Source organism: Bidens hawaiensis, unplaced genomic scaffold, assembly GCF_021521415.1.
Source record: "Bidens hawaiensis isolate Kalapana, Puna unplaced genomic scaffold, B.hawaiensis_p1.1 tig00020749_1, whole genome shotgun sequence".
In the NCBI taxonomy this organism is placed as follows: domain Eukaryota; kingdom Viridiplantae; phylum Streptophyta; class Magnoliopsida; order Asterales; family Asteraceae; genus Bidens; species Bidens hawaiensis.
Window position 1 is genome coordinate 225,261 of NW_027493186.1, and position 12,933 is coordinate 238,193.

Consider the following 12,933-nt stretch of genomic DNA (forward strand, 5'->3'; position numbering starts at 1 on the left):
CTTTGATTGCAAGCCTAGCGGCACCGATGCCGTTGCCGTGGAAGAAATACACCCCAAATAAAGAGAGATAATGGAGATGACAGCCATGGGCAGCCATGATTCCGGGCAAAGAGTAAAGAGAGAAATGGAGATGATTGGTCCGATGAAATGCTTTAGAAGGTAATTTAGAAGTTTGGTTTTGTAATTACTACAGTCTTCTGTGATTGTAATTGGGAGCTACAGATGAAGTATTTCACTTCTCTAATTTATGTGGAAATTTACAAAAGCAGGTCCATTTATGCATCATTATTTCATGGAAACCGTGTTCACAAGCTCCAATTTGACTAGTTCCTTTTGAAATGTCAGCAATTACCCGGGGTCTACGCCTCTTTCCGGGAAAAAGAAGCAGAGATTGCTATCAATCAGAGTGTATATTTGACTACTGACTAGCAACTTCAGCAACCACCGACTCTTGGTTTCCAATTTTGATCGGAGTTGAGAGTAATAATAATAATATCCATGCCATCGGAGCAGTTAATATCGTCGACGGTATGGCCGTCGGTGGACGGTGGTTGTGACGGTGGTTGATAGGTGGCACCGGTGGTTTCATGAGTGGCGGCACCGGCGGTTTCAGGTTGTGACGGTGGTTGTACGATTTTGGATTTGGAGACGGGGAGTTTGGTGGGTATGATGCTGAACGACAGTGAAGGTGTGGTGGTGATAGGATGGGGCTAGTGGTGGTAGCAGGTGGGGACGGTAGCGGTGATGGCTGCCGGAGATTGGTAGAGGAGGAGGAGGAAGAAGAAGAAGGTGAGAGAAAGAATTAAATATATATTTTTAGTTTTTTTATTGTTTTTCTTTATTATTAAAATATTTTTTTAATTTAATAGATAAAATGGCTAATTTGCCCTAATGTGCAAGGCACATGACCTGACTTAACGAGGATTTTTAAGTGGGTTAGACGAAAAGGACAAACGCTGAAGGATTTTGAAACGTAAAGGACAAAAAAGATCAATTTTGAAGATCATGGACCACAAGTGAAATTTGGGTGAGAGATAAAAGACAATTTATGTAATTATGTCTAACTTTTTCTCTAAAAAATGTTAACTATTTAATGGACATGTAGCATAGTACGTTATCAATAAGTTTGATAAATAACTCATCCACCTGCTTGATAGATCTAAATGGTAAATTTTGATTTTGTAAAATAAATATTCACAACAGAAAAAACCTTTTGAAGTAAAACAAAATGAGACTTCACGATTCGTCTGCGTATTGAAATTAAATTATTTTGTTACCACATTTTTCTTCTGTTGTCACAATTATCAACTTTTTATATAGTAGTTAGTGAGTTTATATTTAGAGGCTCTTTATTTATTCGCCCCTGAGGCGGATCTAGCTTATAAGGAGAGGTCGCACCTGCTACCTTTTATCTTTTCCAGCAAAGTGGAAAATTTTACGTTTTATGCATTACGTTACCCTTGAAAATTATATTACGCTAGTAACGTTACCCCTCAAAAATTTTGAAAAGCCCAAAACTTTACCTTTTAAAGTTTTAAAGCACAAGATGTTTAATACCCTACCACTTAATTAAAACTTAAAAGCCTAACTTAAATAACCGGGTGAAGGTAGGCATGAAACGGGTTACCGTGCGCCAGTACGAAACGCGCAACCAGGCGCCCGCATGCGCTAAACAGGTGACCGGGCGTGGAGATGCGCATACTGCTAAACTAGGCGGGGGATGCGTGAAACGCATAACAAGCTGGTTGTATGAGCGAAACGCGAACCGGGCGCCGGCACACTCGAAATGCATTACCAAACCACCGAAACTGGTGGCTGGGCGCCAGTACACACGAAACATCTGATTTAACGCCGGTACATGCAGTGTGTAACCAGGCTGGGGAAGTGCGAAACGCGTTACCGGGCCCCCATACGCGCAAAACATGAAACCGGCTACCAATACGTGCAAAACGGGTAAAAAGATTTCCGGTAATGTATGATCAAAAAAAATTTACACTACCCCTAGAATTATGTTCTAGATCCGCCACTGATTCGACCGGGCCCTCACCTTTTTTTTTTTTTTTTTTTTTTTTAAGATTCTCGGTTACTTCTGCCACGCCATCTCTCGTACACAATTGGATCATGTGGCTTGATCTAAAAGATATGGAACTAGGTCCTGCTTTAATTTAGTTAAGGTAAATCTGGATAAGGTAAATAAGTTTATACGATATAGAAAAATTATATTCACCGTCATGACGTGTATACATTCAACAGTCTTTACCCACGTCCCACAATATTCTTTTCTCATTGGATATTCGTGCAACTTGTTTTACCCAGCACATACTGAGTAACTATTTTTTTATCACTTGATTTTATTCTATGGTAAATTCAGTGAATGACCCTACCTCAACAAACAAATTCCTCTATCAACGCTACGACCATTTGCTTTCTACTTTTAATCAACGCTAACTATCCCTTTCTATGGAATATAATCATATAAATCAAATTATATATTTTGGTCATGATTGATTTGTTTAGATTTAGTGACTAGGCTTGGAGCATACCTTAACGTCCAGGCCATAAAAACTGATTTGACAAAGGATAACGAGTGGAACACAACTTCTTTTGTGGGTCAAGAGACGTTAAAAACAAGACGAGTTAAGATGTTAACGGATTTTAAAATCATATACACTAACACTGTGACACACAATAATATAAGAGTTATAAAATTAAATTAAGAAGATTAAGTCATTTCCTTAAAATAAGATGGATCTAAAATAGGTGTAGTGGTTAATGTGACACCTAGTTAAATGCATAAATATATAGCCTAATAAAAACAAATTGCGTAGGTTTTTGTTAAACACAATAATCAGATATATTTATGATGAAATTAAATTGTATCGTTTTTTTTGAAACGACCAACTAAGTAACGTCGGGTACTCCGTACGCGGCCTCCATTGGCTAAAGGTAGCCCGAGCCGGCCACGAGTCCTAACGGACGGAGCCCCTAGCGGTCCACTTATTGAGGGATTCCCCGAATAAAACCCGACCCCCACGCCTAACAAACGGCACGACAGCGATGAACCGGTAAAACCGGGTGAGATCAGGACTCGAACCCTGGCAAGCTAGGGTCATACCGCGTATCTCCCATATAAATTAGTGATAGTGAGATATGAACCCTATACCTCTCACTATTAAAGTAAGTGTTTCACAATTGAGTCACGTCCGATTTATAATTAAATTGTATCATGACTATAAGGATAGTCAATAAACAATAGTCAAACGTCTTTTTTTTCTTTTTGCATTGAATTCAAGTAAATTTTCAACAGTAATCACCCTTCCGTATCAACAATTTTAAAACAATGACTCTGATGATCCAATCGATCAATCAAAGACTAAATTCAATCTCAAATCGTTAAAAAGCAACCAAATTCATCAGAATCAACGAATCATTTCTAAAAATAAATACAACAAATGAATATAATTCATGTTAAAATGTAGAAAATTAAGAAGAATTCGTCGGACCTGGAGACACCGGAACTGATTGCGGCGGAGCCGCCGTAACTGCAGCCGGCGGTGGAGTATTAAGCGAGGTTTCCGGCGGTGGTGATGCCACATAGGTTTCCGGCGGTGGCGTCAGAGCGGTTTCCGGTGGTGGCGGAGGTGCGTCGGAACTGACAGTTGGATCAGGCGGACTAGAATTAGGTAATGAGGCGAACGGAATCTGCAACGGTGGCGGAGGAGTGTAATTAGAAGCCGAACACTCTTCGCCGGAGCAGTTACGAGATTTAGAGTGATGATTCCGGCCGAGTATGCCTAATCCGACGACGAGGCCGGTGACAACAACGGCGCCAACGATGAAGAGGAAGATCTTCGTTGCTTTGCCGACGTAACAAATCATACTTTCTCTCTCAATTTGCAGAAGCTCGGAGGAAGTGAAAATGACGGACTTCGGTTAGTTATCACTCATTGCTCACAATGGATATATATGTTGTTTGTTCCACGTGTACGTGAGATCAGTACAATACCGGTACAGGTATAGATTCAAATATATCGAATACTGTATTGATTTTTTATTTACCGTTAAAAATATGAGAATGTATATTAAAAACATGAAAATCAAATACCGATACTGATTATGTTTGATCGATAACTGTTTGGTACGGTATCGTTACTTTGCTAAAGAATGCTGATCCTTAATTCCGGAGATTAATAAGTTTAGAGAAGGGTACAAGTTGTAATGCGTGGGGTGTAAGATGTTAAAGCGTGGTTGTGTGGATATGGGTAATGATATTGTTATGTTATGGAAAGTGGAATAGCGTGGGTGTGTGCTGGCATGTTGGCACGTGAAGGCAATTTAGATATTGGGAGTTGAGGTATCTTGCCAATAGCCATCGGGTAGCCGCCCGTGATGCCGTGACTAAAAAGTTGTAGAGCTTTTGGATTTAGGAAATTGGCATTATTATCTTTGGATTCTAGTTGGCTTAATAGGTTTGTTTGGTTAAACACTAAAACGTTTGTATAGGGTGGTTTGCTTCTTACACAAACTTAAAAGTTAAAACAAGACCATTGTTTGCTTTTGTCTGGTTATTGGGTTTTTCGGTTTCGTACATGTTTTTTTGGTTTCTGGCACACTCCTAGGTTGGTTGGGTCATCGACATGCTAATAACCGAAACTGATTGGGTTTCTAAAAAATGAAATTTGAATTTCAGTACGCAGGGCCGTCTCCAAGAATTTATATGCCGCGGTCGAGCCTAAATAAAACGGTCCGTAGACCCTAACGAGTAACGAAATATAAGCAAAAAAAAATAGGCCTTATGTAAATGGTTTTTTGTTTGGTTTAAACAATTAAATTTTAAAATAGGCTTACTTGGTTATGATTTAGGTTGTGTAAAAAACTTTTTGTATAAAAATAAGCTTAAAAATGTCTCAAGTGAGACTAAAAGCTACAACCTTTTGGTTAGGTGTCATACACCTTTGTCACTAGACCAAACTAGTTATTGTATAATTAGGGTAAAACATTAAATATACATATTTTTTATAAAATATTTTTTTTATATATATATATATATATATATATATAATATTCTCAATATTTTTTCATGTAACATTCGTTAATTTCTGTTTTTATTCGAATTTGAATTTGCATTTGCATTCGTTAAACAGACCCGATTTGTTGTTTCAATGTATTCCTATTTATCGTGCATCACTTATATTTCAATTTTGATGATTTACGTTTATCGATAGTTCATTTCTATTCATTTGTCCAATTCACGAAACCCCAAGATTTAATTTCTTAATTAAACGATTTTCAAACAATCCGAATATAATATAACAAAATATCCAAGTTTACAAGTTATTATTACATTTTTATAATATTTCAAAGTGTAAGGTTTAAATTGTAATTTTACTTATTTTCTTTCTTAAAACAACTTAATTTTTTAAGGGCCTAAGTGTAAAATATTTAAAATAATATATAATATTTTTTACCCAGCCCAAACCCACCCCGACACCCCTACCTCGATTTTCCGGCGATAAAAATCCGGCGAACATAAAAAACGCCTTTAAACGTACGTTATATAAATCAATTAAATCTCGTAAAACATTTAGACTATAACGGAGAAACATTAATCATCGTTCATTACGTGTTATAACAACATATTATGTGTGTTTCGATCCCGAACCCGTCGGAATTTTTATAAAATCGCAATAATGATTTTTAAACCTTATACGTTTCAATTAATTTTGTGCCCCTGAAAATTAAGTGCCCCGACTGGTCGCTCACATTACCCCATGCCCCGGCCGGCCCTGTAAGTACGACGGGTGCTCCAAACCAAATCGTATACTACAAGGTTATTATTTCTATAGTAACAGATGAAAATAATGACAATAGAAATTCCGCATATAATAAAAGTTTTGGCACTGGTGTAGATTGCCAAAATCTTAATAAATAAATGTACTAAAAACGTTTAAGTAATAAAGATAGCATAACATTATACGAAACTTAATAATTTGTTTATGGGTATTTTGTGGTAAAACTAGCTGGTGCTTGAAGCTGGTAGTTATAACCGGTAGCTGTAATTATTTAGATACATTTATGTGTTTGACAGAGTAGCTGAAACTTTTTGATAAAATTATAAAATGATAAAAATGAGCATAACTAAAAACATATGTGAAGAGGTAGGTCCCAGCAGAGCCCAGTTGGACCCGCAAGACTCACCTTGAAGAGGGACGTCTGCCCAAAGACCAACTGGTTCCGCAGGACCCACCATGCTCAGAGAGATGAAGACCTTACGCGCATACGCCAGCTGTTCCCGCTGGAAAAGCCTCCCAATGGTGAAGTAACCCGCCTGTTCCCGCAGCTGCGGATACAAGCCATCAGCGGAGGCTACCCGCACTAATAGTAAGGCTACACGCACAAGGCACTAACTCTCAATAATTCAGTAATGTCACCTGAAGAAGGAATGAGCAAGGCGGGAATACTCCCGCCCAAATGAGCCAGTCCGTACGCTTCTGGATGATCTTTTGTACTATACCTGCCAAGGTATGGACAAAATAGACAGGATCTGACCAAAGCAGCCCATGAACCAATCACAGGGTGACAGCTCACTGACAACAGTACGGCGAGCAGCACGCTCTAGTACTTAATGTCACTATCAGCCGCTGCCTACTCACCAACCCTCATCGTGGCACGTACATAGCCTGCAGTTGGTGGAAAAGGAATATTACACAGCCGGCCATGTCACTATCAGCCGCTGCCTACCCACCAACCACCAGCACGGCACGTGCGTAGCCCACAGTTGGTAGAAAAGGAATATTATACAGCTGGCTGTACCTGCTTGGAAACCTACATTCGGCTATAAATACTCCAACACCTTGGAACGGTATCATTATCACATCTTATATCATCTGATCTTATCATATACTATCTTATACCATCACATATCTTATCTGCTCTAGCTATTTCTCTTAATATACACTTATATTCAGAGCAATCTAGTCTGATTCTCACACCGGAGGGTGGTCACAAGGAGGTACCCCCCCCCCCCCCTTCTCAGTGACGAGCTCACGGTGTCTGTTTTGCAGGTCATCAGAAGAATAACCATCTTTGCCGGACCTAACCCTCGTGGGAAACATCTACTTGACCCTAAGATTATCCGTAATCTGCCGGGGTCACTTAGTGTTTCTTCAATATGATAAATGTATATATCTTGGAAGGTTATTTAAGTAATTTTAAATAATAAAAGCTTGTAATTTTTATTGAATGCTAGTACGCTACTAGTAGGACCTTCTAGCTTTTTCTCGTAACCTAAAAAGCTTCAAGCTCCTTCAACCAAACAAGGTTTTTTTATTGAATATGAGTTTTTCCTTAAGAGCTTGAAATTAAAAGCTCCTAAAATGTGTGTGTGTGTTTGTAACTTAAAGTTTTTTGTGAGTCTAATAATTTAGTGGCTGTAAGCTGGTAGTTGTAGCTGGTAACTTTTTAGATATATTTAGGTGTTTGACAGGGTAGCCAGATTAATAAAATGTATAAAAATGAGCATAACTAAAAAAATATAATACTACACGTAATCAGACACACACATATAGTCATTGAAAAACAGTCGAGCACATAAAATAATACTATGAATCATTTGTCACACCCCAACCTAAGGCGGAAATACCGGGGCGTGAGCATAATTGCTCATAGCTCGAGGTAACTATCATACAATAAATGTGACAATATCTAATAATTCATTTCAAATAAACAAAGTATCCAAAAATAGCAAATCAACCACAACAAATATTCCATGACAAATAAAGAAATAATCCAAATAACTTAAATTAATTTGTTCTTGAATAACCCTATGGTCTCAACTAGCAATCCATGACTTCAATTATTCAATTCAAACGATAACCTGCATATACGTAGAAAATAGATAGATTTGCCAACAATAATGTTGAGTGAGCATGCCATTAGTTTTGCAATGATATATAATAATATGAAAAGTAGCAAAACATAAATAAAGCGGTAAATATAACCAAACCAATGAGCAAATAAGTGTCAAGTGAACCATTGCCAAGCAAATCGGGCGCCGGTTTAAACAAGACGGTCGTATGATCATACTATATGAGAATATGGTGGACCTCTCCGAACGCCCAAAATAACCAAGTAAGCAAGTAGCAAATATGTTTAGCCATTCACACACAATACAACGTTTGCTAATGTTAAGATATATATAATACAAATACTTTAAGTACGTATACGCCCCCAAAACGTTTGAAAATAAGTAAAACGGGGGAATGACAAAACTCACCTTAAAGATTAAGTGAGTTAATAAAATATTAAGAATAAACGAAGAGGTCTTCCGATTAACGTGCCGAACGAAAGTAATCAACAAAACCTGAAACTAAGCGATATGAAAGTATAACTAAAAACGAATCTAATTCCGCCGGAATTAATTCAAACGGATGAGTAAAACTCGAGTTATGTCAATTTTAACGTTTAAACGAGTCGAGTCTAACCAGAATCCGAACTTCGAGTCGGAAGTCGGGTTTTGGTCGGAACCCTTAAAATTTTATTCGAGAAGAAAATTCTTCTGGACCGAACTTTGAATCCGACCAGAAGTATGAGAAAACAATAAGTCAAACAAATTGGCTATTTTGCCCTTTTTCGGTTTTTAAAGCAATTGACCAGCCAATACCCTTCAATCTCATAAATTTATTGAAGGTTATCGACTAGGGAATGTTTATGAATGAAAACTAAGTTTACAACTTACCCGGAAAGTGAACGAACAACGAGATATAACGAGTCAAAGGTCCTTAAACTTGCAAAGTCAACCGGTTCTAAACAGTTCTTCAACAAAAACACCAAAACTGAGCAGAATATGAGATGGCAGAATGTATTGATGGCTGAGGGATGCTTTTTAGGGTTTATGTAAAGTTTTGTGGCGGAGGTTTAGGTTCGTTTATATAGAAAAAGTTAAATCGAACTAATTATGGCCTTTTTAGCCCGTTAAAGCAAGTAAATATGTATTTCATGAAAGAATCACTGATTTTAGCATTTTGATCTTGATTGTTAAGAAACAAATTAGAATATATATTTCAGTTATATTAAGATGTCTTGGTCCTTAATTCTCTCTAATATGCCGAAAATACACGATTTTATACCTTAAACGAGCTAATAAATGAAAACGAACTCAGATTCTGCACAGACTGTTCCCCGTGCTGCGCGGCTAGCCTAGAGCCCGCCGTCGCGCGGTGCTCCGACAGCCAGGAGGGGGTGTTTTCATATTTTACAAGAATAGTCCCTAAAGTTTGGTTTTTTGTTCATTATATGAACTTTTTATGATATAATTAGGAATTAAACACCAATTAAAGTACAAGGGCCTAAAATGAATATAAAGAAACTTAGTAACTCATAAATGCATAGTTTTATTAAAGATTAGGATCCAAAAAATGTTCGTACAATGATAACACGGAAGCAAATGAATATGGTAAAAACCCGAAATGTTACATCATTAACGTCGTGCATTCCATATCAAAATAGCAATATTGTTGCGAACATGTTTCATCTCATTCGTTGTTCCTTCAAATAGACAGTTGATGCTTGGGTCATGGTTACGAACATCATGTAGTTCATCTCGTGGTGTGTAGTTTGGACGTTGCTCTATTGAAGTAAACATGATATCTTCTTGAGAATTACGTATATAGTTATGTAATGCAAATGCAGCCATGAGAACATCAATTTGTGTTTGCACGCTATACTTAGGCATTGTACCAAGTATCTTAAATCGTCTCTTCAAAATTCCAAATGACCTCTCAATATAACTTCACAAAGATGAATGTGAATGGTTGAAAGCTTCTTGTATATTATTCGGGGTCTCTCATTGAAATTGAGATTGACAGTATCTTGTCTTGGAATATGGAACAAGGTCTCCTTTTCTATCTGGATATCCTTTATCAGTCAAATAATATCTACCTAATAAAGGAGTTGACAAACAAATGGTTTGTTTGGTATGGGGTAATGGAATGAATGTGGGAATGGAATGGACAAATGGAATGGATCATTACCATTCCATTGTCTTGTTTGGTTTATTTGGGAATGGATCAACATTTTTTGTTGCTTCCAAGGCGGGAAAAAACGAATTAATAAAATTGGCGGCGAGTGACGGTGATTGGCGTGGTTGGTGGTGGCAGTCGGTGATTGTGGTTGCGGTGACAGGCACGCGGTGGTGGTTGGCAGCAGTGGTTATAGAGGGCCGGTAGTGGTGATGTCGGGGTGGGTTTTGGCGGTCGTGGTGAGTGGATTGCGGTGGTGATGGGTGACGTCGGTTGTGGTGGTTGGTCGTGGTGGTAGTTGGCGGCAGGCGATGATTGGCGGTGGTAGGTGGCTGAAGTCGGTGATTGTGGTTGGCGATGACACGTGCTGCGGTGGGGGTGGGGCGGTAATGGTGATAGCGGGGGGCGGTAGTGACGGCGGGGGAGGTGGTGATTAGTCGTGGTGGATGGGATGCTGTGGCAACGATGGCGGTGATAGCGGGTGACGACGACGGTGGTTGGCAGCGACGGCGGTGATGGTTTGCGGCGGTAGTAAGTGGTGGCGATTTGCGGTGGTGGTGGAGGTGTGTAGTGTGAATGAGGGGATTTAATGAAACAGGGGAGGGGGTGGATGGAAGGGATTTGAGGTATTTTAGAGGGAATGGAATTGACTAGGTAATGGATCATTTCATTTCATTAACCAACCAACACACCTTTTTTTCATTCCTTGACAATGGTCCATTTCATTCGCGTGTCATGTGCTGATCCCTCCCATCCGATCAATACGAATGTGAAACACATATCTAAACCACATGTTGCCATTACGTTGAAAGTTGGTATCCCTTCTCTACCAATATAAGGTAGTTTGTTGACTCTTTGGGATGCAGGCCCCTATGTGTGTACTGTCAATACATCCAATACAATCCTAAATATAATTTGAACATTAGTTAGTAACAAAGTACACAAGTAGGAATGACATTAATCAATTCAATACCTTGAAAAACTGCATGTATCTTTTGTCGTTCAAGATTTGAGGTGGAACAAATTGAAAAGTTGGATCTTTTGGTCTTATAATGTTGCGTGCTAGACCTTGAAAAACTTTACCTCTACCAGCTATTGCCTCTAGAACTTCATGAAATGCTCTACTAAAAGTCTCCCGAAAACGTTGAAAACACTCCCCAACATCCCTATTAGATAAACCCAGTGCCAATGTAAACAAAATTATCCCCACCTTCTCACAAGTTAACATTCTATCACTCGATGCTTCGGTCTGTGCTTTAGAGTCTTCGTCCCTCTAGCTCGTAGCCTGTCTATGAGAGCGAGTTCATGTGCTTGCTGTTGTAGAACCATTCACCTATCATAAAGGTAAGAGTCATTGCCTTCAATCGGTAAATAGATCGAGGGGAAGGGGTGTGACAGCAATCCATAGTTTGATTCAAGCTCTCTACACAATTTCGTAAATACATTTGGATGCATTCTGAATGCATTTACACATCGCATGTGATTGCCATTTAAAACTTCCACCATCCAAGCCTGCCCCGTTTGAGGTGGTGTCATGTATGGTTCCTTGTATATATGTTTATAATAGTATGTAGCAACTAGATTACTTGTATAGGTTGAATCCAACAAAAATTGTAGCAATGCAATTCGTGCTTCTTCTTGCTTGTTTCATTATTCATAATAACCATGGTAATAAATTCAAGATTAGCTTAACATATAAATACATAAATTGCTAAAATATAAACGCATAATTAGTATCTTAAGATATAAAGACGTAAATAATATTCTCGAATAAATAAAAATTAAAATAAAAAGATATCAAATAACTTCCAATATCGTCATGTCACTAAAACATCAAGGTAAAAAACAATAAATTAATCCAAAAGCAATAAAGTTCAAACAAACAGAAACAATAATGTCTTCGTAACATGTCCTCAAATAAAACTTTAGTCGGTGAGCTTTTGCTTTCGTTGCAACCGCACTAACCTACCATGATCATGTCGCACATTTATAAACAATTTTCTTTTCAGGGTATCTTCAAATAAATCCATTGCAAAGAACCGCAACTCCTCATATCTCTCATTAATCCTTCATTTACCATTCGGTTAAGCACACCTAAGAAGTTTAGTACTTTGACTGAGTTTGGAAGAATCTGATTCTAATATTTCTAGAGCATGTTTATTGATTCATATTACTTTGAGTTAAATGGTCTTCAAGCAAAGCTCCCAAAGAGTCTCTCCCTTTACGTTTCATATTAATTGGTTTAGGCTTAGTGTTTACTTTAGTAGGCTTCTCAAAAATTTTTGCAACCTCGCTTGGGCTTGATGCTGATGCATCAAGTTAATGTACTTCATTCAACCATTCACCAACGAAATTATTTTCTTGAGTTTCCAAGTTTTCTAGATTAGAAGGTGTATCATCGTATACTTGATAAACATTTGCATTATCACCTCCATTGACATTGTCATCCTCAAGGTTCTTAACAAGCACCTCATTGAATGTAGTTGGAACCATAGAGGTGCCACAAATTTCCCCACTAGCAACAACATCTCCAAATAACCGATCCCACACTTCTTGTAGTTGTATAGATAGTTGTTTATTTTGAATTGCTAGAACTTTCGAGTTTTCCTACACAATATAATGGTGAATCGTTAGTTATCATTATGACTGGAATATTATATGATATTTTAATTTTAAATCAAATATTATGTCACCTGAAAATTTCTTTTCCACCATTCATCAGAACAATTAAGTTGCCTGTTACTTTCATTCTAACTAAACCATTATTTCAGTTCTTAAGTGACTTCCAAAGGTTATATTTTTTTCTTATACTGTCATACTTATTCTTCATAGTTTTGTCACTAATGAATTTATGATTTATTACCTTTTAAAACTCTAGCCGAAGAGAAACCCATTTGAATGGGAAGTTCGACCA